This window comes from Trachemys scripta, chromosome 1, assembly GCF_013100865.1.
Source record: "Trachemys scripta elegans isolate TJP31775 chromosome 1, CAS_Tse_1.0, whole genome shotgun sequence".
NCBI classification, from domain to species: domain Eukaryota; kingdom Metazoa; phylum Chordata; order Testudines; family Emydidae; genus Trachemys; species Trachemys scripta.
Window position 1 is genome coordinate 82,853,110 of NC_048298.1, and position 23,178 is coordinate 82,876,287.

Here is a 23,178-nt window from a genome sequence, read left to right on the forward strand (position 1 = left end):
GCACCTGGTGAGGACATGCACTGCTGACGCAAGAAGCAAAGTGTAGACACACACAAGTGATATCATTACTATGGCGGCTGTATGCTGACACACGTTTGGTGAATTTAATTTTGTAATGTAGACATGGCCTATAACTTAGACCCAGATGCAGTAAGTGCATAACAATCATTAAATAATGACATCAACATATTTATCCCGTGCTTTACAGGTGTATGATTACAAAGAAAACCTTCTCCAAGTGAATCTCTGCAGTGATATTTGCCTGAAACAATATTCTAAGGCACAGGTTCCCAAACTTGGTTTGCGGCTTGTTTGGGGTAAGTCCCTGGCGGGCCGTGAGACATTTATTTACCTGAGCGTCTGCAGGTACAGCCGCTCGCAGCTCCCCATGGCTGCGGTTTGCCGTTCTCATTCCCGGACTCCCACAGCTCCCATTGGCCGGGAACAGCAAACAGTGGCCATGGGGAGCTGCGAGCGGCCGTACCTGCAGACACTCAGGTAAACAAAGCGTCTCGCAGTCCGCCAGGGGCTTACCCTGAACAAGCCACGAACCAAGTTTGGGAATCCCTGTTCTAAGGGAAGCATAAATTACCCCTTAATGGAATGTTAACTTTGAAAGCTAATAATGATAATTGGAAGAGCAAGACAGTTAACTATTTCACTGCTAATTGTTTTAGCAGAAACATAAATCTAGGCCTCTATAGACCTACACAGGTTTTGTAACTATAATAACTTTTGAGTGGGGCTTGGGGGGGCGTGTTTTTGTTTTGACCAAAATAGTGAACCCAGTACACTCTCTAGAGTGGATGCAGTTATACCAATCTAACTGCATCCACCCAAAGGGTTTGTATTGTTTTAACTATACCATTTTCAAACAGATATAGCTAAAGTAGTACAAAATCTGGGTGTAGAAAAGCCCCTATTGTACTCACTCCACAATCCCAAACTGCCTCCCACGCCATTCCGAGTACCAAAAGTCTCATGTGTCTCTCACAGCTGTCAAACCTTCCACCCTTAACACCCAAAAATCTGCAGCACACTGAAAACCAAAAGTTTAAGGGTAACATAAAATTACATTTGATATCAAACTCTAAATAACACAGAAATGACACTAACTGTTTTCTTCATTCCTTAACAAATCTCCAGGTTGTAGGTTTTTTGTTTTGTTTTGTTTTTTTATTTTAGCTGCAGCTGCAGAATTTCCAAGCTTCTACAGGAGGGCACCTTGGAATTTGTCAACTTTTCCATGCGTAGATGGGTCCTGGATAAAGCCACATCCATTCTCCTATTCATTTGCTCCCTAGTTAAAAAGGTGTCTTTTTGAAGGGTCTGCAGTGTCTTTAACCAGGGATGGTACTGTCACTTCCATCTTATGTAACGGAGTGACAAGGAATGGCATGGAATTTTTGAGCCTGTTCAGTGAGCCTATTAGTTAGTAAAGGAGCTCCCAGTCAAATTTTGTGATCCTTTCCAATGGAAAGTGAAAATGGAAGCAAGGCTCCTTAGATGAAAAGCACTATATATGAGGGTAGGGGTGTTGACCACTACTTTGGGCACAGTGTTTCCAAGCTGTCTTGCTGTCATGTTGGTCAGATGTTCTGTGCCAAGTTTGGAATCTGAAGGTTCCAGTTAAACATCCAGGAAGCTCTGAAAAGGCATCAGCTCAAAGGCATCTAGTGGAAAATGTCTCTTGGGTTTTTCCAGATTCTAATGCAGTCAATTTGCCTTGCAAAGGATAAAGAGGAAGACTGTGCTTAGAGGATTTATTTTTGATGGCTTTCTATCTTTTATTCCCCATGGTGGTTGGGCTTTCTGAGGACAAGGAACCATTTTGTGGCTTGTTTTCTTCTTTGGAGATTTGTCTGCCATTTTATGGCCTTCCTTGTTTTTCATGTACTTTGTGCTGGCTAACAACAGGAAAGGACTCTGTGTTTCTAAAATTAATCAGGCTCTTTATTGAAAGAGCTGTTTACAGAGATGCTGCAACTGCAGCTATCATTCAAGCCATGTGCATGCAGTCTGGCTATGTGATGCCTTCTCCAAACTATTCCTTCCTGCAACCTCTGCTCCTCTTTCCAAGTTCCATGCAGCTTGCAATATCTTTCCTTTTAACAGTCTGTGTGCACATGTGCACTTCTTTTGTGAGCATTTGCTGACTTGCTGGGGCCACAGGTTACTAGCACATAGCCCATTCCTAGGGACATGGCCTTTATCACCCTCCTATTGCTGCCTGTTAGACCTCAGAATCCTTCAAGTGTGCTGGTCTTCAAACCAATTTCCCACTTCTTGTTTGTGTTATCTGTTTTGGGGTGAAGCTTGCTTCCATCCTATTGCTGCCTTCATTCCACTGGGTGGCATACTCTTGGTCCTCTGTATTGCCCATATATAGAGATTCTTCTGACTCTTCTACATCAGACCAGCTAATGGTTGAGATTCTGAGGACCTGCTGGTCCTAGCCTGTCTGGGTGTACCAACTGTGTCTAGCTACTATGTGGTTGTCTTCAGTTTCTTCTCCGCAGCAGCCCCGAGTCTACAGCTACCTTAAGCCCTGCGCCCCACTGCAGCTTGGACTGGTGTTGCTTTTTGCCATTGCTTTGTGCGGCTATTTGATTATTAGACCTAGAACAGACTACCCTGGTGGGAAGCAGAGTTTTGGTTCTTTAGCCTGTTGGCCCCTGTGCTGGACTACTATCCAGTCCCTGGGAGGGTGTATTGCAATGGTCCAACTTTGTCAGGTAAGGTGATCCCTGCCTGTCTATTTTGCCTTTGCCATCAGTATTTTGGCTGTCTTTATTGCCAGCTCTGCTTTCCCATTGTGTTGTGGGTACTCAGGGGAAAATATCTTAAGCTCAGATTCCCATTTGGTGCTGAATCATTTGAATTCTATGTACTATGGCCCATTTTCTGAGCACAGTGTGATAGGCATGGCTTACCTTGCAAACTGTGCCTTTAATTTCATGATCACAGTTTTTGCCTGAGTGTCCTCCAGATAGTCCACCTCCCAGAAACTGAAGTAGTATTTACTGTGAATATAAAATGAATAGGCCTGTTCTGACCTTTTCCCAGGGCGGGGTAGGGATTTCATGAAGCTGTACAGACTCCTGTTGCACACTGCGTACTGTTCCATGTACACTCTCAACTGGGTGTTTGTGCCTGGCCTGTTGACTAACTTCTTGGCTTCTCACAGGCATGCTGCTCTCCCCAGAAATGAAGCATGGATCCATCTCATGATGTCAGCTCTTAAATCTGCTGTGATTACTGCTCAATCCCCTTTAAATAAAATCCCATCTTGGGCATGCAGCCCATCCCTCACCTAGTGGTAGGGGTAACCTCTTTATATAACTTCCCTTCTCCACCCCAGCTTATCTGCATTTGATGGGTAGTAATCAGTCATTATATGAAATAGTCGGCTTTCATAGTCCTGGTTACTGCTAAAGTTACTGGAAAAGACTCCCCACTGCAAAAGTTTGACACAATTAGATATTTTACAATTTCCTGCTACTACAAGATTTTTTTTCTTTCCCCTGACGGTGGTGCACTTTAATGAATCCCCAAATTCTGCTATTAGACACCTGTTGTGCTAGAGAAGCTATTGATTTCAGAAAACAATGAATCCAGCAAACCCAGAGTTCATGTGTCCCTTTGACAAATAGAACCGTTATTATTTTCCATTTCCAAGTACTGAACCAATCTATTATTAATAATGTTCTCTGTGACCTCACTGCCACAATAAATTCATGCAATAGTTCAGTTAGGGGAAACCAGAGACAGATCTTACCCAGACATACCCAATGGAATAATAACTGATAGGCTTTTGGCAAAAGGCCATTGCATCAAATATAATTATAAAAAGTTATCGAGCTGGGTTTGGACAATATTTGGACATAATATACTAAGTCAAGGCTTTCCCTTTTCCTGGGAGCTGAATTCCTTTTGGAAGCATCAAACCTACAGTTTAATAAAAAGCCCTTTTTTTATAAAAGACTCCTCATTCTCAAAGTAACTAGACCATATAGAGTCATCTCTGTAGTAATGAAACATTAAGAATACAAATTAAAACTGAGTCTCATCCCCTTCCATAGAAAAACTCAGTAAACGAGGGTGGGGGAATGAATACACCACTTCTCTGGCACTGACACCATGGAACATTAATTTCTTGGAGTGAGGAGTTAGCCATCACAAAAGGTGGCAGGGCGCATGGCCTCCTCATCATGCAGAGCCCAAGAATCCATTCTGGCTCCAACCCTGTGGATGGATGCCTGCCCCTTTGTACTTCTCCAACATTCCCCTCCCCCAGTCCCATGGCCAGCTCAATAGGCATGCAACAATTATGATTCATAGTTACATACTGCTTCCTGCCTGTTCCAAGAACCTGTGTATTGGAAGTTACTACTGTCAATGGCAGTATTAGTATCCAGTGGATTTTGGGCAGGAAAATCCTCTGATGTTTTTTGAGTGGAGTACATGGGCTGCACAAGACATTCCTCAAGCTCCAACACAGGGGGAAATGCAGAGGGGCTGCATAAGCACCAGTCTCCTCCTTCCAACCTTCATATCCACTTTGCATGAGTCCTGTGTGTTGTGTCTATGTTAACAGTCATATTTAGGCTTGGCAGAATTTAATCTTTATTTTTGTAATAATTTTGATTGATAATTTAAAGCATTTTTCTATATTTGATTTCAATTTTCACAGTTGTAGGAAATTAAGAGGGGGCAACCAGTGGGGGGGAGGGGCAGGCAATAATTATGTAATGTCAATGGATATTGAGATTCAAAAAGTTAAATCTTTATAAATGTTAAAAGAGATTAGAGAGACAGGGTGGGTGAGGTAATATATTTTACTGGACCAACTTCTGTTGGTGAGAGAGACAAGCTTTCGAGCTTACATAGGGGACCAAAATTTGTCTCTCTCACCAACAGAAGTTTGTCCAATAAAAGATATTACTTCACCCACCTTGTTTCTTTAATATCCTGGGACCAATATGGCTACAAGAACGCAATATAAAACACAGACTGTCACATGTCAACATAAATGAAGTAAATATCTTAAACTATAATAAGTTCTCAAGCAGCATTTTTCTTTCTTTGCCTATCTGTTAATTTTGATTATCAATGGAAATATTTTCCCATCAGTTTGTGAGTTACAGTGAAATCGACATTTACCAATAAATATCTTATCCTTCCAAGTCTCGTCATATTGAACAATCCTCAAAAGAAACCTCTACTAGGAGGCTGATTCCACTTTTTCCATGTCTCTGATAAGCATCTTTGCAGTCCCCCTCTGTAACAGCTGAAGGAAAGACAAGAAGCACAGTTACTAGGCATCCAAAGGTCCTTGCTAAGTAAGTACCTCGGGGTGACAGAGGGGCTGACATCACCTAGTGACACATGTGTTAGGGGTTCCTCTCGGAAACGGGGAATGTTTAAAGCCAGGGATGAAGTTGCAAAAGGCTGTGTGGACACTTATTTCTTTTAAAACCAGGCTTACTTCACTTTAGCTTAAGACTATTATGAATCTAATTGATTTAAAAACTAATGTAAGTTAAACCTATACAATTACTTATCTAGACAAGGTCTTATGGAAATTTGTTGATTTCTCACTGATGGCCTTTACCTCCAGAAGATCCCCTGAGAGCCAGAGGTTTCAGGGGTGAGGAACCCTGCTTTCCATAAGTGGACAGTCCAGAGGAAACTCCACAAGGACAACCTCATATAATTTCCTATCTCCTACATAGGGTGCTCCGCTGTAGGGAATGTGGGGTTGAGCCACATTCTATTAAAAAAATAGATGGAAATTACACGAATGGTAGCATCATTTACCAATCATCTGTAAGAATTAAAAAATAATAAATCCATGAGCGTGTGTTAGTTGTTTAACTCCCCCATTCCTTTAGGGGTTACTGGTCCCTCTTTGTATTTTGATTTTATTGTTGATGATATTCTTCTAATCACTAGGGCGTAGCAAATTTATATTCTGTATTCCTAAAATGCTCTGGTTCCTCTTCTCTGTTCTGTTCATTCTCTCAGGGGCATCTTGCATTGGCCACTGTCGGAAGACTGGATATTGGGCTAGATGGACCTTTGGTCTGACCCAATATGGCTGTTCTTAAATTCTTATGTTCTCTGCTTATACACAATAATGTGAATTCAGATTCTAAGCATGTTTTCATGCTTCTAAATACAATGCTCACTCTTCATCTCTTTCAAGGCTTTGAAAAGGCCTCATTAGCATGCCCCTAATTTAGGAATAGCAAGAGTCAGGTTCTCTCATTAACACAAATTGCTTTGGGCAGTACTTAACTGCACATACACTGTCTCAGCTCCTGATCATGTGATACTATAGTTATGGTTGACACAGCACTCCCATTTACAGTCATTTTTAACTTTTTAATGAAAAGAGCCATTGGGCTGAAACCTCTCAGGCGCGTTCTCAGCTCAGAAGCAAATATGTTTGTAAAGTTTGTATGCAGTGTTGTTGTAGCCGTATTGGTCTCAGGGTATTAGAGAGACAAGGTGGGTGAGGTAATATCTCTTATTGGACCAACTTCTGTTGGTGAAAGAGAGAAGATTTCAAGCTCACACAGAGCTCTTCTTTAGGTAGGTGAAAAAGATGTTTAGTGTAAGTAGTTAATACATATTTCAAGGGACCATTCAAAGTGAATTGGAAGGGGCCACCCAAATACCCAGAGAGAACCTACTTCAATACGGAAATAAAAACCTCTTCCAACCTCAGACCCCTAGCTGTCACCTTCCACTCCACACTGAAACCCATACAGGGAATCATCAAACTATAATCCATATTGGTTGGGACCCTATCCTGAAAGAAATTTTTCCTGAACCGCCATCTCTATCCTTTATTACAATTTATCCCTGAGATCTTCTTCTCTATCTTCTCTAGTCATATGCCTTGTAAAGTGGTATATATCAGTCCAAAGAAATTTGACCCAGTTAAGCTGATCAGAGTAGGGGGTTGTGATGGGTTGGACCCCCCCATCTGGGACGCCAGCTGATGTGCTGGGGTTTCACTGAGCCCGCCCGTTCCATAGCCTGGGCTTCCTCACCCTGTTTATGCTGTGCCAGGCCCTCAAGGCTTCGCTAGCACACACACAGGGGTAAGACCACACCCAGCTGCAGACACAGACTGAAGTCAGCTCTGTGTGAGAGGGTTCAGCTCGGAGATTCACCGAGCACTCATGTGTACACCCCCTTTGGGGAGTTAACCCAAAATAATATTGTCTTGCGGTATATAGAAAAATCTGCACAGCGCAAGCTCATAAAAATCACCCTCTCCCTCAATGTGGAGAGATATATGCACAGCTTCTTGCCCCCCAGTTATAAATTGCACGAATTGGATTATGTCATAAACAAGAAATAAGTTTATTAACTATAAAAAGTAAAATTTAAGTAATTATAAGGGATAGCAAACAGATCAAAGCAGATTACTTTAGTAAATAAACAAAAACCGCAAACTGAGCTTAACAAACTGACAGGTAGGATATAAATTAGCAAATTCTCACCATCAGTGATAAACAGGCTGGCAGATTCTTAAAGCACACGTTGCCTTGGCTTTCCCAGGTTTTCATACACAGGATAAAAATCCTTCTAGCCTGGGACCATCACTTCCCACAGTTCAGTCTTTGTTCCTCAGGGTATTTCCAGGTGTGTTATTGTAGGGAGAGTGAGGTCGCCCCATAATGTAATTTCCCCCCCTTTTATATCTTCTTCGCACTAGCTGGAAAACTCTTTTGCTGTGACCTGGGTTAAACAGTTCCCATTGTGTAGTGCTATCTCTGAGAGGTTTCTATTGCACACAGTTCCTGGGGTAATCCTTGTGCTTTTGTGCATTTCCTCAATAAGCCATTAACATTGTTTGGCCTTTTTACTGTCATACCTGAAAGGCTGCTTGTGGGTGTTTTCGACCTCAGGACATGTTTCAGCAACACAGACATAGTCAAACTTCATAACTTCACACATGATGATAGCACATACAATCCAACGAGACATTACTGTCTAGCAGATCAAGACTTTTTAGAATGACACTTCACAAGGCATACTTTGTATAAGACATATCCTAATTACATGACAGTGGTGAATATTGGGGTGTCAGAGTGTAACAAGGGCCAAAATTGACAGCCCTGCTTCCTGTCTGTCACTCTTCTCCCTCAGCCACAGGGAGGAGGCGGGCTCAGGTTTCAGTGCCTTGTGGGGCATACAGTGTACAATGGTGATGGCTACGAACCCCACGGAGCTGGGAGGCTCTGGTGATGTACATCCAAACACTATGTAATCAGGCAGGCGCTTTTGCTAGGCTGAAAATGTATGGCAGAATAGGCAAAAGGATGATATTGCAAAACTGGCCTCACCCTTTGCAAAATACCCTAAAACTGGGTCCCTTCCACTCATAAAAGTAGAGGAAAGACTAATTCCTTCCCCTTTTTTTATTAATTGCACGTGGAAAAAATCAGGGTTCAATGTGTTTCTGTTTTAGATCTGGCAAGAACCAGTCTGACCCCTTGACAAGGACTTAATTTCCAAAAGGGCTATTTTTCACAGTAATGCAACTTGAAATGAAAAGAAAACCCTTAATGCTTTATGTTGCAAAGTGAAACCTCTAATTCCACCGTAAAGTGTTTTTTTATATTTCCCCCCTAATTTCCAGATGAAAGCATGAACAAAATGTTTGCTATTTATGGATTGATTAAGTGCATAGAATGTGAGGGTGGAAGTTAGTGATGTTTCAATTATTCTCTTTCCCAGATGTCTAGAATTTAACAAAGCACCAGGGGCGGAAGAAGGAGTTAATTTGCTCTAATCTCAGTATACGTTTGTGTCTAAGGGGGTTGATTTTCCCCAGTTTTCTTTTTCACAATAACTAAAATAAATTCATAGCCTTATTGTCTGAATTCCAAATCGTTTTGAATTCTTAAATTCACTAACTACGAATCTGAGCAGTTCTGAGCACCACTAGAGGGAGCTTGTACTGCTGATAACTTGAAACGCCAGCTTCTTTTTCCAAAGAGATCAATGAAAGATAATCATACAAAACAGTAGAAATAAAAAATGTTTATTATTTAACACAGTATTTATCTTCGAAGTAAATTTCTAATCTTCTTCCCACCAACTAATAGCATCTGTTAATGCACACTGAAATAAATTAAAAAGAAAGTGTGCTTATTTTTTGCTAAAAACAAAATACTACATGTGTTTTATCAATGCATTGCAGTTTAACAGTCAATGCATTTGAACTGTTCACTTGCCACAGTGCTTCAGCCTTTCTCTCTTAAAAACTGTAAAAAATCATTTGCAATTATTTCTAAAACTTTTATTTTGCAGTCTGATCAAAGTGTAGCAGTACTGAAACACTGCTATTGTAGGAGCAGGATTTTATATTTGTACTATAAGAATTAATGTATGATTTGATCATCCTGCCAGCCACCCTTTTTTGAATAGCAGAAAGGAATGACCCTCTGGGACATTGGTAGAAACACATCTGACAGACTGCCAGTGTCTGTACTGATGTTAAGGCAGGAACAGACCAGAATAATCCTTATGACTGATTATGGTCACCCTTTTGTTTTAGGATAAGTTATAATGTCTACTATGGTTTCCTATATGAATTATAAATGAGGCACTCTAGTTAAATATACCTGTCTTTGTTTTAAGGTTTAGTAAGTAAGGCTAGGTCTACACTACCCGCCTGAATCGGTGGGTAGAAATCGACCTCTCGCGGATCGATTTATCACGTCCCGTCGGGATGCGACAATCGATCCCCTAATCGACGCTCTTACTCCACCAGCGGAGGTGGGAGTAAGCGCCGTCGACAGGAAGCCGTGGAGGTCGATTTTGCCGCGGTCCTCACAGCGGGGTAAGTCGGCTGCGATACGTCGAATTCAGCTACGCTATTCACGTAGCTGAATTTGCGTATCTTAAATCGACTCCCCCCTGTAGTGTAGATGTAGCCTAACACCGATTCAGGCGGGTAGTGTAGACCTAGCCTTAGAGACAGGATCTTGTATTGTATCTATGTTAAGGAGATTAGAGGAATGTTGAAGGCTTGGGCCACAATGTGAAGTGTTTTGATTACAAGATTTAGTAAGGTATAATTTACAATGCCTTTCTTGCTCAACATAAAAACTGCTGTATACCTTTGAAGGTCTCTGTAAAAGACTGTTTGTGTGAATGAGGAATGCATGCATCAGGAAAAGATAAGGTGTGAAGGTCATTGTTAAAGTCAGATGGTCAAGGAAGGAGGAGTAAAGAAACTTAATGACACCGGAGAAACATCAACGCGCATTCATAAGTGAGGAAGGGCAGACTGACAAACCTGAGGTGGAGGCTGGCACCCCTAAAGACAAGACAATTGATTAAATTGAAACCAGGACAGGATGACCCTCTCGGAGGTGTTTTGGAATGTTAACATCAAAAGACAACACCAATTAAGGAGTAACCAGTCACAAACTGACACAGCAAAATCCATAGACTTCAATAGAGAAAAAAGACTATAAGAACAGGGTGCTTGGCCATGGGACTTTGGGTTCATCTTGCCACAACTGTCTCCAGGAGCACTGGATCACAACCAACAGAGCCCGGCTCCCCTCTGCGACCAATCTGGCTGGCCACTAGATTGATCCAAACTCTGGACTGGTAACTATAAACATGAACTGGCAGGACGTGTGTGTGTGTGTGTGTGTGTGTGTGTGCGTGTGTGTGTGTGTGTGTGTGTGTGTGAAAAGCATATGCTAACTGCTGTATTCTCAATAAATGCTGCGTATTGCCTTTTTTCCCTGAAAAAGATCCGGTGTGCTTCTTATAAGCATAACACTATTAGGGAATCATTTAGCACCATGGGTGTACATTGCACAGTACAGCAACCACTCAAGACTAATAATTATATGCTACTCATTATGCAGACAGTCCTGTACATTAATATGCCATTATATAAGTATTAAGACCTTGCCAAAGAGTCCTGTGCCTACAGATTTTGTAGTGTAAGGGCACAGAGCAAAATCCAAACAGCACAAAGAGTATACACAGAGTGGGATTTGATGTGAATCAATGGCAATCATATTCGAATTAAATCAGGCATTCAAAGAAATATTTGTAAAAGGGTAAACAGACTCAAATGCAGTCTGCTCTGAGGAACTCCTCAGGTCACACTTAAGTTATGGCACCAGTGAAAATCTTGGTTCTTGCGCACAGCCTGCCACAGGGACTTAGAGCGGGTGTCTTGTCCCGCTTCTCCACCACCCCATAATCCTGGGCCTTCAAGGGACTGTTTTGGCCCTCAGTGCTGAGGAGAGCTCCTATGTGCCTGTAGCAGCCAGGATGAGCAGGATTGCCTTGAGTCACTAAACCTAGAAAAACCCGGCCCATACCAACTGTCCCCAGAACTCCATGCACTGGGGGCACAGAGCTGGCAGGAGGGGGAAAAAAGCAGCCTAGGAAATTTGTAAAATTTTCATGTGATTTTTTTTTTCTGATATGCTAGATACAGGATGACTTCGTGATTCATCTAAACAGTGCATCCCTACAGTAACTCTTCTTTTTCAATTGTCAACTCAAAATTTTCAAACTTGGCTGCCTAAAATGAGGAACCTACAAGGATTAAACATAGGGTGACCAGACAGCAAGTGTGAAAAATTGGGACAGAAGGTATGGGGTAATAGGAGCCTATATAAGAAAAAGCCCCAAATATCGGGACTGTCCCTATAAAATCGGGACATCTGGTCACCCTAGTTAAACACCGAAATTAGTGGCCTGATTTTCAGAGGTGCTTCAATAGGAGCTGCAAATCACTTTTTTATTTAGGTGCCTAAATATGAATTGAGCCACCCTTTAGCCACCATGATTGAAAATCTGGCCTAGGCTCCTTTTACCCACAGAGATATTTGTCTCCATTATTGCAATCAGACAGTACCTTTGCTTATACTGATAACAATTTATATATGATGTTTACTGTACATCTGACCAGACACAAATTGGTAAGTTAAATATAGTTCCTGATTTAACTACCCTACTGCTGACTGAGTCAGTATCATTTCTGTAAGTGTCCTTCAACTTTGCACTCACAGATCCCAAAGTGATTGGTCTCCATTTCTCTTTCCCTTTTTAGAAAGTGAGGCAGCAGGTGTTTGACCTTCTTTCGCCTCACTGGCTGCTGACTCAAGTTGCTTCTCAAATTCTCATTACAAAATCCTCTTCCACCCTTACCAGAGCACATCCCAAGTTTCAAACGCACGTGAACTGCTTCTTTTCTCTTTATTAAGTTGGTTCCAATCATCCCCTCCCACAGCAATGCCTGCATTGAGGAAATCTCGGTGGATCCCCCCAAGACACCCTCCTCCCCCGAAACTATTCCATTAGGGACTGGGAGGAAGATAAGTTAATCAGATATGCCAAACCTGCAAAAAAAAATTTTTTTCAGAAATTGGGCTTGTTTTTGGCTTAATTGGCCTGTGAGTTGCTTGTTGGCTAGTTTTTTGGCTTGTGGCTTGTTGCTTCTTGTTTTTTTTATTGGCTCCTGGCAAGCAGGGTCAAGGGGAGAAGAGAGTCAGGGGTGCAAAGTGGGCCCACCACAGTCCCAGACTGCACGCCGGGGGATCTAGTCACATAGAGTTCTTAGGGATTAGCTTGTTTTGGCCTTCTTTTGAAATGGGATTAGCTTGATTTTTGCCTTATTGTGAAAGTTGGGGTGCTTATATACCGCATGAAAGTTGGCAACTGTGAAATTAACCCATGGATAAGACCATGAAACAACCCCACCCCAACCCAAACAGAATGATTCCAGAGAAGCCATCAATGAGCATAGGTGCTGGAACAAGGGGTGGGGGAGGGTACTGCAGCACCCCTGTCCATGACAGGTCCTTAGCCTTCATACCAGCTATGGCCCACTGGGGTTCCCCTCTTTCCACCCCTGGCAACAGGCTCCATACATACAGCCACATATTCAAGCTGGCCATGGCTGCCTGAACCCATCCCATTAGGGGCCTCAGCTGAAAATAAAACCTAGCTTAATGCTGAGCCTTGCAAAAACATTCTCACACTCTGGTGCTTGACAAGAGATGCAGAGGAGATTGTGCTTTCTGGTAGCAGCAGCTGCAGTTTCCTTCTAACACAACCCAAGTGTGAGCCCTCTGTGCCCCACCTCGTGCAGTGCTAAGGGGGCAAAAGTGCATCACCTACCCAACTCGGGGCTGGAGGAGAGCGAGAGCTGCTTGGTGCATAGTGTGCTCCCCATCCTGAGTCAGCCTCTTTCGGGAGCAGCTACTGGTTCAGGTGTTACGGGAATTCAGGGTGTAAGGGTGCCCTCCCTGCCCTAGAAAAGCGGTGCCATTGTCAGTATATTTCCCTGCAGAAGTTAGTGCTCTTGCCCATGGCATCAATTGCTAATCGGCTGCAGAGCCATAACTAGCTATTTTTGCGCCCGAGGCAAGAATATAAAATTGCGCCCTCCCCCTTCCATATAATTTCATAGGGTCTTGTTCAATAGACTGGAATAAAAATTAAAAATACATAAATAAATGTATTAAATTCGTCTAAACATTAAACAAAATTAATATATTATAGAGATCGCAGGTGCCCAATCTGTGATCTCCATAAGAAATAAGGAATGATAAACAAAGGCACTCTGTCTCTATTGCCCCATCCCCTGCTGCACCACCATCCCATCCTGCTCCTCTGTCTCTATTGCCCCATGCCATCCTGCCCCATGACCTGCTACACCCCGGCCCCTGCTGAACCCCGTACCATCCTGCCCCTCTGTCTCTATTGCCCCATGCCCTGCTGCCCCATGGCCTGCTACACCCAGTCCCCTGCTGCCCCCCATCCCATCCTGCCCCTCTCCCTATTGCCACACATCCTGCTGCATCCCCCTCCCGAGCGGCGTCCCTCTCCCTGCCTTGGCCCACAGGGGTTAACCCCCAGGCCCGCCCCGTGTCTGACGCTGCTTCCAGCGGGGCGGGGGACCCGGGGCTGGCACTGCGGCCCCTTTATCCAGAGCAGAGCCGTCCGGCCGCCTTCCTCGGCCGGCCCCACCATGGTGTGCTGACGGGCCAGGAGGCCAGAGGCGGGCAGGCCCCAGCGGAGCCCTACCTGTGAGTGGTGCAGGGATCCCTGTCTGCAGACAAACGCATTGACATCATCTTTTTCTGCACTCCTCAGCTTTGCGCGCCCAAGGCAAGTGCCTCACTCGCTTTACCCTTGTTACGGCACTGATCTGCTGGTTCGAGTGCTCCTGGGTGCAGGACCAGCGTGGCCACAAAACCAAGCAGGCTGCGGGGGCTGGAAGCAACACACAGGACAGTGTGGCGAGGGACAGATGCAATGCGCAGAAAGCCCTTGGTATTGACACCTCCTCGTCAGTTATTGGGAGTGGACCACATCCACCCTGACTGAATTGGTCTTGTCCACTGGTTCTCCACTTGTAAGGTAACTCCCTTCTCTTCATGTGCCAGTATATTTATGCCTGTATCTATAATTTTCACTCCATGCAGCTGAAGAAGAGGGTTTTTTTTTACCCACGAAAGCTTATGCCCAAATAAATCTGTTAGTCTTTAAGGTGCCATCAGACTCCTCGACTAGATTGGGGCAGGACGAGATGCCCTAAAAATCCTTGTTGGATTTTACGTGGTTTGCCAGCCACACGCCTTGCCCTCTCTGCGATCAGGGCCGGCGCAACCCATTAGGCGACCTAGGCGGTCGACTAGGGCGCTACAATTTGGGGTGCGGCGACCGCGGCAGTATTTCGGCAGCGGGACCTTCTGCCATCTCTGTGGGGGGCGGCATCATGGGGCGGGACCTTCCGCCACCTAGCGCGTCAGAAAAGCTGGCGATGCTCCTGTCTGCGATTAACCTCACTGTTCCCCCTGAGTGTGGAACAGCCATTTTTTCCTTGTGGTTTTCCTAGTTAGGCAGCTGGCTGGGAAGGGATAATAAAGTCTGATGGAGAAAAGGCTGCACCATCTTCTGCAAATTCTTTCACTCAGAGGGATCAGATAGGTGACTGTGTATTAAAGATCTGATCCAAATTCCAGTGGAGTCACTATGAATCTCACCATTGACTTTAACAGGCCTTACAACACTCTCACTAAGTGATGTGAAATAGCCTTCTTGCGGGATTCACTACCAGCCAATTCCTCGTTAGTATAGTGGTTAGTATCCCCGCCTGTCACGCGGGAGACCGGGGTTCAATTCCCCGACGGGGAGGCAAATGTACCTTTTATTCCTGTACTATTTTATTTATTTAAGGTAACAAAAACCAAAATGTCGTTCCTAACTAGAAACGTTAATTTCTTTCACATTTTAAACATGCTTTAATTCTTTAATGTTCTGGTTTATTTAAAAAAAAAAAATGCTCAACAGAGAACGTTTCAAAAAATTAATGCCTCCCCGTCGGGGAATCGAACCCCGGTCTCCCGCGTGACAGGCGGGGATACTTACCACTATACTAACGAGGAGCTGCGTGACAACAGCTCGAAGATGCCCTCACTTGTAGCTGATGGAACAGAACCCGCGATCGTTTGTAACCCTGCAGGGGTTGGCAGGGCGGTGCTGAGCGCAAAAGTGAGCGGGAGCCTTCCGGGCGCCGCTACGGACGGAGCGGGTGAGGGCGCTGGGCTTGGAGAGGCAGGAGATTAACCCGGAGAGGTACTGGGGACTTCATGGGAGTCCAGAGAGTGCGGGGAGCGAGCGGAAGTGGAGCCATGGGGGGCACGGGGTGGCGCGTGAGTTGCTGCCAGGGATAGGTGGGGGGCTGGGAGTGGGGGGTGTTGTTCTCTGGGGGCGGGGGCTGCCGCGCAGTGGGGGCTGGGCGGGCTGCTCGGGGAGGCTGCCGGGCTCTTCCCGCTCGCTCTGAGGCCAGTGGTGGCTGCCCCGCCACGTGGGGGGGAACGGGGTGGCCGAGATTCCGTGCGCGGGGGAGGTGCCTGACCGGGCCAGGCTGGGGGGAAGGGGCCGTTAGGAGCCCTGGCCGCGAGGCTCCCGCGGGTCAGAGCCGGGAGCGGGAGGAGTTCCCTGCCACGGTCAGGGCGCGCAGGACAGAGCCCGTCACTGTCGGGCCGTGTCCCCAGCCCCCTTCGCCTCCGCCAGTTGGGACTCAGCGAAGTTGCACGGGAGCAGCCGTTAGGTTGTGGCGGTTGGTGATTTCTAACGCTGGGCGCCGCACTGCCCAGCAGGACCTCGTGGCGCAACGGTAGCGCGTCTGACTCCAGATCAGAAGGCTGCGTGTTCGAATCACGTCGGGGTCAAGTGAAGTTCTTTTGGTTCTTCAACCGGCTGCCCTGCATAACGCCCGCTGCCTCCCAGTCCTTCGCCCTGATCTGCTCACTGCCCATTAGCGGTGCTGTGGGCGGGGACACAGCTACAAAACGGGGAGCGTCCCAGAGCAGGAGACGTGCTTTCAGCATTTCTGTGACAAGAAACTGGGGAGAAGGATTTTTTGTTTTTCAATAAAAGGAAACCTCAAAACCCCCATTTCCTTTCCCCCGTCTCACATCAATCACAGTTCGCAGCTATCTCGCATTCACGCACCTCCCTGCTGGGGGACCCAAGGGTGCGTTAGTGAGGAGTCAAGGAAGATTTGAGTGTGAGAAAGAGGTGTCTGCGACTGCGTGCACCGATCTGAGGTGCATGGATAAACCTACAGTGGAGCACCCATATAGAGACACAACTCGAAGAAGAAGGGGGTTGGACTAGATGATCTCCTGAGGTCCCTTCCAGCCCTGATATTCTATATTCTATGAAAAGGTTACTCACCTGGCACAGTAACAATGGTTTTTCAAGGTGTGTCCCCCTATGAGTGCTCCACTGTAGGTGTAGCCACATCCCGGGCCCTCAGATTGGGGATGCAAAGACACTTAGAGTGCAGCAGCCATAGGGACACTAGCTGAGGAAGAATCACTATTTCCTGGTAAAACTACATTTTCCGGAGAAGGGTGTTTTAGCAGGCCACGTCTCAGCCACCACTTAAGCATGGTTTGGTTTGGTTTGGTTAGCTGGCTTTGTCCATTAAAATTATGAATGGTACCTGAATACTGCGAACTGCAAAAATAATAACTTTGAGGCACTGACCTTGTAAACGTAGGGAGCAAAGACATACTCTTTGGGCGTCCAAGCCTGGAGATGTATCTAGCCTCTCCGGTATCTTAAAGGTTTTGCCTGACAATAAATAAAAATTGTTCTGACCAAATCGTGATGCCATGCAGTTATTATACTGCAGAATATACTCATCCATGAGTAAGACTATGATTTAGTCCTGGGTATTTTTGGTAAAAGTCATGGACAGGTCATGGGCAATAAACAAAAAATCACAGCCCGTGACCTATCCATGACTTATACCCCTGATTAAATCTTGGGGGAGGGGACCACTACTGGGAGGAGGTGGGGCAGGTCTGGGGAGGCTGCTGCTGTGGGGAGCTGCTGGGGACCTCTGAGGAGTGGCTGCTCCAGCCACCCAGGGACCAATGCTGGGGGCCACTGACAGCGGCTACTCAGGTAGTCCCTGGGGCCAGCCTCACTGGTCACGGCTCGGGCAGTCCCCGGGGCCACCCGAGCAGTGGCTGGTGTGTCTGGCCCTGGGGCCACTCCACCGCGGCTGGTGCGGCTACCTGCAGGGATGGCTGTGGAGCTGCTTCAGCAGTGGCCGGTGTGGCTGACCCCAGGTCAACCTGAACAGCTGGCCCTGTAGCCAGTTGCTTGGGCAGCCCTGGGGTCAGCCACACTGGCCGCCACAGAAGTCACGGAGGTTGCAGAAAGTCACGGAATCCGTGACCTCCGTGACAAACACGGAGCCCTATCCTTGAGCCCCAAAATAAATTGTCTTGGGTGTAGAGTATCTGTGAGTCAACATTCTGATTTTACATTATTTCTACAGTTTTTACTTTTTATCCATAAGGAAGAAAACATTCCTTGGACTGATTATTATGTGAAAAGAAAACGAAATGTACATACATGATTGAGTCATTTAAATTCCTGGATTTAAAAGTGTCTCTTTATATGTTTAGTATGAAAATAGAATCCTACAGCGAAACACTGCAAGTTGACTGACCACTTTTCACTTATCAATACTTTAAAACATATCTAACATCTGACAGTCTGATACTAGTTAATTGTATAGTCTTTCAGGTTTCATGCATCAGATTGGCCAAATCATAGAGTTAATTTGTTTTCTAAATCAATTAGAATGGAAGAAATATAGGCCCTGATTTAGCAAAGCACTTCAGTGCATAGTTATTTAAGTGGCAATTCTTCAACAACAAAAACTTCAAAAACAGACTCCAAGGTGAAGCTGCAGAACTGGAATTAATTTGCAAACTGGATACCATCAGATTAGGTCTGAATAAAGACTGGGAGTGGTTGGGTCATTACAAAACCTAAACTTAATTTCCCCAATACTCATTTCTCCCTACTCTTGCGTCTGATGAAGTGGGCATTCACCCACGAAAGCTTATGCATGCTCCAATACTTCTGTTAGTCTTAAAGGTGCCACAGGACCCTCTGTTGCTTTCTCCCTACTGTTACTCACACCTTCTTGTCAACTGTCTGTAATGGGCCATTCTCTTACCACTTCAAAAATTATTTTTCCTCCCTTGGTATCCTGCTGTTAATTGATTTATCTTGTTAGACTGACCTCACACTTGGTAAAGCACCCCCATCCTTTCATGTATTTATACATGCTCCTGTGTTTTTCACTTCATGCATCCGATGAAGTGGGGTCTAGCCCACGAAAACTTATTTCCAAATAAATTTGTTAGTCTCTAAGGTGTCACAAGGACTCCTCGTTGTTTATGCTTAACCAAGCACATGAGTTCATCACTATTTAGCTTCAATGGAACTACTTGTGCTTAAGAAAAAGTGCTTAGCCGACTCAGGGCCATAGTGAATCATTATTGCTGCACTAATATAATAGTAAAGATCCCATCAGATAAAATTGTTACTATTTCTTTATTTATAGAATGTATAAGAGTGGTTTTTTACTTAGTCCTTGTGCCAAAGATTTTACCATTTAAATTAGATAAATATTATATAAAGACACCAGTACGCACACATGAAAGTGAGGAGATATTCTCAAGAAAGAGCTAGCAGGGTAGGTAAAAAGAGTGATTTTTGTTTACAATTTGTAAAGGGATTTGTTTGTAAGAAGAGAGGAAGGGAGCTTCGCACACAGGAAGCAGGAGGCTGTTTCAACTTCAGAAAGTGGCATAAAAGAAGAAGGGAAGCAAAGACCAAGGGAGTTTTAAGGGCTGGGCGTGGGGGGGAGGCGTAAATGAGAGCAAATATGTAGGAAGGGAACTGTGTTGTAAAGAGTCTTGAAGATGAACAAAAGAAGATTGAATTTGGAGTGAAAGGAGAAAGTCAACAAAGGCATTTCAGGCATTGATAACATTAGAGGGGTATGACAGGCAGATGATTTCAAAGCAGCCTTTGGACAGATTGGAGTGGGAGATGCCAAAGGCAAGAAGTCTATGAAGGAGAAAGTTACAGTAGCCAAGACATGAGATGATCAAGACAAGAACTAAGATTTTAACAACTGGGATAGAAAGGATAGCATTTAATGAAGTTATAAAGGAGGAAATTACAAGATTTGGTGACAGCCTGGATGTTGAGGAAGGAGAAAGAGGTGTCAAAAATAAGAATAAGGTTTCAGGCTTAGGGCATGGCTACACTGGAAACTTCAAAGCACTGTTGCGGGAGTGCGAATGTGGTCGGAGAGAGCTCTCCCAGTGCTCCTGGTAATCCACCTCCACAAGCCTCCCAGTGCTCGGAGTCTGTCTACGCTAGCGCTTTAAAGCGCTCAGACTTGCTGTGCTCGGGGGGGTGATTTTTCACCCCCCTGAGCCAGCAAGTTAGAGCACTATAAAATGTAAGTGTAGACAAGCCCTTAGGTATAGAGAAAATTGTTTAGTACCATTTAAACAATGACAGAAAAGAATGAGATAAGAGGTTTAGGTGAGTTTTAGATCTACATCAGTCAGGTGGTATCATAGAAATTAAGTTACTGAAATTAGCAATGTTCTGTGTGTCTTGCTTTGAAAATAATTCTCTTTTCTTCTCCTAAACATTAAAGACCTGGAAATCTACTCCAGAAACATAAAGAGGAAAATCAAATTAGGTGCATATTCTGCTAGAAGCTTCCCATCAACATCAGTCCTGAGAAAGTCCTTCTGTTTCATCTTCCAAGCATTCACTCTGTCAGTGAAAAGGAGATGGATATAGGGAACAGCCAAATTGGCATGTATCCCTCTAACACCCTCCTGATAGCTTAGGGCTTGTCTACACTGGCAATTAACAGCGCTGCAACTTTCTCACTCAGGGGTGTGAAAAAAGACCCTCCTGAGCGCAGCAAGTTGCAGCGCTGTATAGCGCCAGTATAAACAGTGCCCCTTATTGAGGTGGTTTTTTTAGAGCGCTAGGAGGGCTCTCTCCCAGCACTGCACCACGACCACACAAGGCACATTAAAGTGCTGCTGCTGCTGCTGCAAGCATTATTATCTTCTGCTAGGTGCCCTCCATTACATGTACTGGAGAGTCATTCACTGGCTATTACAGGGGTTACATTTTCAGGGGGTTGCAAGTTTTTCAAAGAGATTGACATTTTAACAACACAGCATTATATTATGTAATTGGCTTGGGTTGTTCCATATGAGCTTATATGTCTCATTGTGGTACAAGAAAATTTGGGGAGTGGCCTTTTTACAGTTAATTGTTGGCAAAGGCAGTATAATTTTAAAAATGTGATTGTAAGTGCATCTGCCCGGAGGCAGAGACAACTGGCATGCTTCTTAAATCTAAAAAAAAAAAAAAAAAAGATTAAATCTACCTAAATCTGTCAACCAATTTGTCTGCCTTCTTCATGCCAGTGAGACCCTTCTTTACAAATTCAGACTTTTGACTTTCCCTAGGCTTCTAAGCTTTTACCTGGATTAGACTAATAGTCATGGAAAGTCTATCCAGCTTTGTGTTCCCTTAACAATACAATAGATTCTGTCTCCAAAAGAACCATGTCTAAAAAGCTATCTGTCTATATCTCTCACTGCTGTTCCTAGGGTTGCCAGGTGTCCGGTTTTCGACCAGAACACCCGGTCGTAAAGGGACCTGGTGGCTCCGGTCAGCATTGCTGACCAGGCTGTTAGAAGTACCCCAAGCGCCAGCTCTGCAGCTCCCATTGGCCGGGAACTGTGGCCAATGGGAGCTCCGGGGGTGGCGCATGCAGATGGGATAGCGCACAGAGCTGCCTGGCCATGCTTCCACGTACGAGCCAGAGGGGGGACATGCTGCTGCTTCCGGGAGCTGCCTGAGGTAAGAACCACCCAGAGCTTGCCCCCTTCCACACCCCAAACCCCTGCCCCACCCTGGACCCCAAATCCCTCATTCCTGGCCCCACACCAGATCCCGCACCCCCAGCCAGAGCCTTCACCCCCGCCTGCACCCAACCCCCTGCTCCAGCCCAGAGCCCCCTCCTGCACCCCGAATCCCTCATTTCTGGCCCTACCCTGGAACCTGCACCCCCAGGCCAGAGCCATACCCCCTCCCACACCGCAACCATGTGCCTCAGCCCATAGTCCCCTCCCATACTCTAAACCCCTCAGCTCTACCCCCCCCCCAGTCTGAACCCCAAACCTCTCATCCCTGGCCCCACCCCAGAGCCTGCATCCTCAGCCGGAGCCCTCACCCCCTCCTGCACCCTAACCCCCTGCCTCAGTCCAGTGAAAATGAGCTAGTGAGGATGTGGAGAGTGAGCGACAGAGGGAGGGGGGATGGAGTGAGAGGGGGCGGGGCCTTGGAGAATGGTTGGGGCGGGGCCTTGGAAATGAGCAGGGCAGGGGGCAGGGCAAGGGTGTTCAGTTTTGTGTGAGTAGAAAGTTGGCACCCCTAGCTGTACCTTGCCAGGCCTGCAACTTCATGGCCATGTCAAGGCACATTCAGTCCAAGGGATACATACTTCTGTAGCTAACATGCAGTCAGTTGACATCTAGAGGGCCTACTCTCCTTCAAAAGGTTATGACAAACTCACACTGAAGTGGGAGAATGGGGCGCCAGGAGCTTTATAAGGTGGCCACACACAACTCTTTTGAAAACATTTACAAAGGATTATTGCTTGGACTCAGCCCCATGGCAAAAATCAAGGTTGACCTATTGGCATTAGCTTTAGATTCTCCAAGAATAGAGACATCCCACAGCATATGTTGTATCTTTGAAGAAGAGATAATTGTGTGCTTGTAATTGTTATTCTCTGAAGATATACTGCCATTTAGAACAGAGCCCTTACACTCACCTCTTCTGAGGTTAGGGGTCTGTAATTCTGTTACTCTTCCCCAAATTTCATAACATTAAAACTCTTGCTTATATAGGAACTGTTGCTTGGGAACACTTATGGTGGCTATATCCCCCTGCTGTAGCCAACAGCTTTGGAACATTAAACTAAAGAAGTTTCTGTCTGCTCTTGTGCTGGGAACACACACTTGAATGGAGATCGAGTACAGTGTTTCTCAACCTTTTTGATATAAGGGACTGGCTTGCTGCCTTCCTAAACTGTCAGGGAGATCTCAGGGACCGTCACTAGTCTACAGACCAGTTGCTGAGAAACACTGAAATTCTAGTACACATGTACATCTTCACAAAACAATTATAGATAATCTTTTTTATAAAATGGTATATGGAATGAATTTGCAAACATTTATGAAAGTGAGAGATGACTAGAACTAATTGGAGGTTGGCATAGTGTGAGCAAGTCCTCTGAACTAACTGATACTAGTCCATAGCTTCTCTGGAACGGAAACTGCATATTGTGCCAGACTACGATGTAGCTATGATGTAGACAAACATCCCCTAGGAACTAAGGTGAAACCACAAAGCACATGTCACTTGTGACCAGATCTAAACATGTGTCCTAAGAATGGAGGGGTTAGTGTATTATAGCTATCAACCTGAAAAGCTTATTGTATACATTTTTGTTATATTACTATGGAGAAAAATATTTCTCTAAGCTGGAAAAAAAATCTAAGAAATGACCCTTTAAGCTTACAATAGTAGTTTTATGGATGGTGACTAGAATTTCTGAGTTACTGTTTGTATATTATCAAGTTTAAACTCACATCTGGAAATGATTCAGCATGGAAAACTATAAAGTAACCATTTTTTACATAATTTCGAACTGTCAGTTCACTCAAAGTAGGAACTGAT

The 23,178-nt window shown here is 45.0% G+C and overlaps 1 long non-coding RNA gene and 3 other non-coding genes across 4 annotated transcripts; 3 read left to right on the forward strand and 1 right to left on the reverse strand.

The window, feature by feature from the left end:
• The first annotated feature begins 15,132 nt into the window (after positions 1–15,132).
• TRNAD-GUC lies at positions 15,133–15,204 on the forward strand. The gene has a single exon. It is a non-coding gene; the product is annotated as a tRNA-Asp (tRNA).
• A 179-nt stretch (positions 15,205–15,383) lies between these two features.
• On the reverse strand, positions 15,384–15,455 carry TRNAD-GUC. Its single transcript has one exon. It is a non-coding gene; the product is annotated as a tRNA-Asp (tRNA).
• A 717-nt stretch (positions 15,456–16,172) lies between these two features.
• On the forward strand, positions 16,173–16,244 carry TRNAW-CCA. The gene has a single exon. It is a non-coding gene; the product is annotated as a tRNA-Trp (tRNA).
• Positions 16,245–18,731: 2,487 nt separating this feature from the next.
• LOC117878842 lies at positions 18,732–22,884 on the forward strand. The gene is made up of 2 exons (XR_004646111.1): positions 18,732–21,294; positions 22,347–22,884. It is a non-coding gene; the product is annotated as an uncharacterized LOC117878842 (long non-coding RNA).
• The last annotated feature ends 294 nt before the right edge of the window (positions 22,885–23,178 follow it).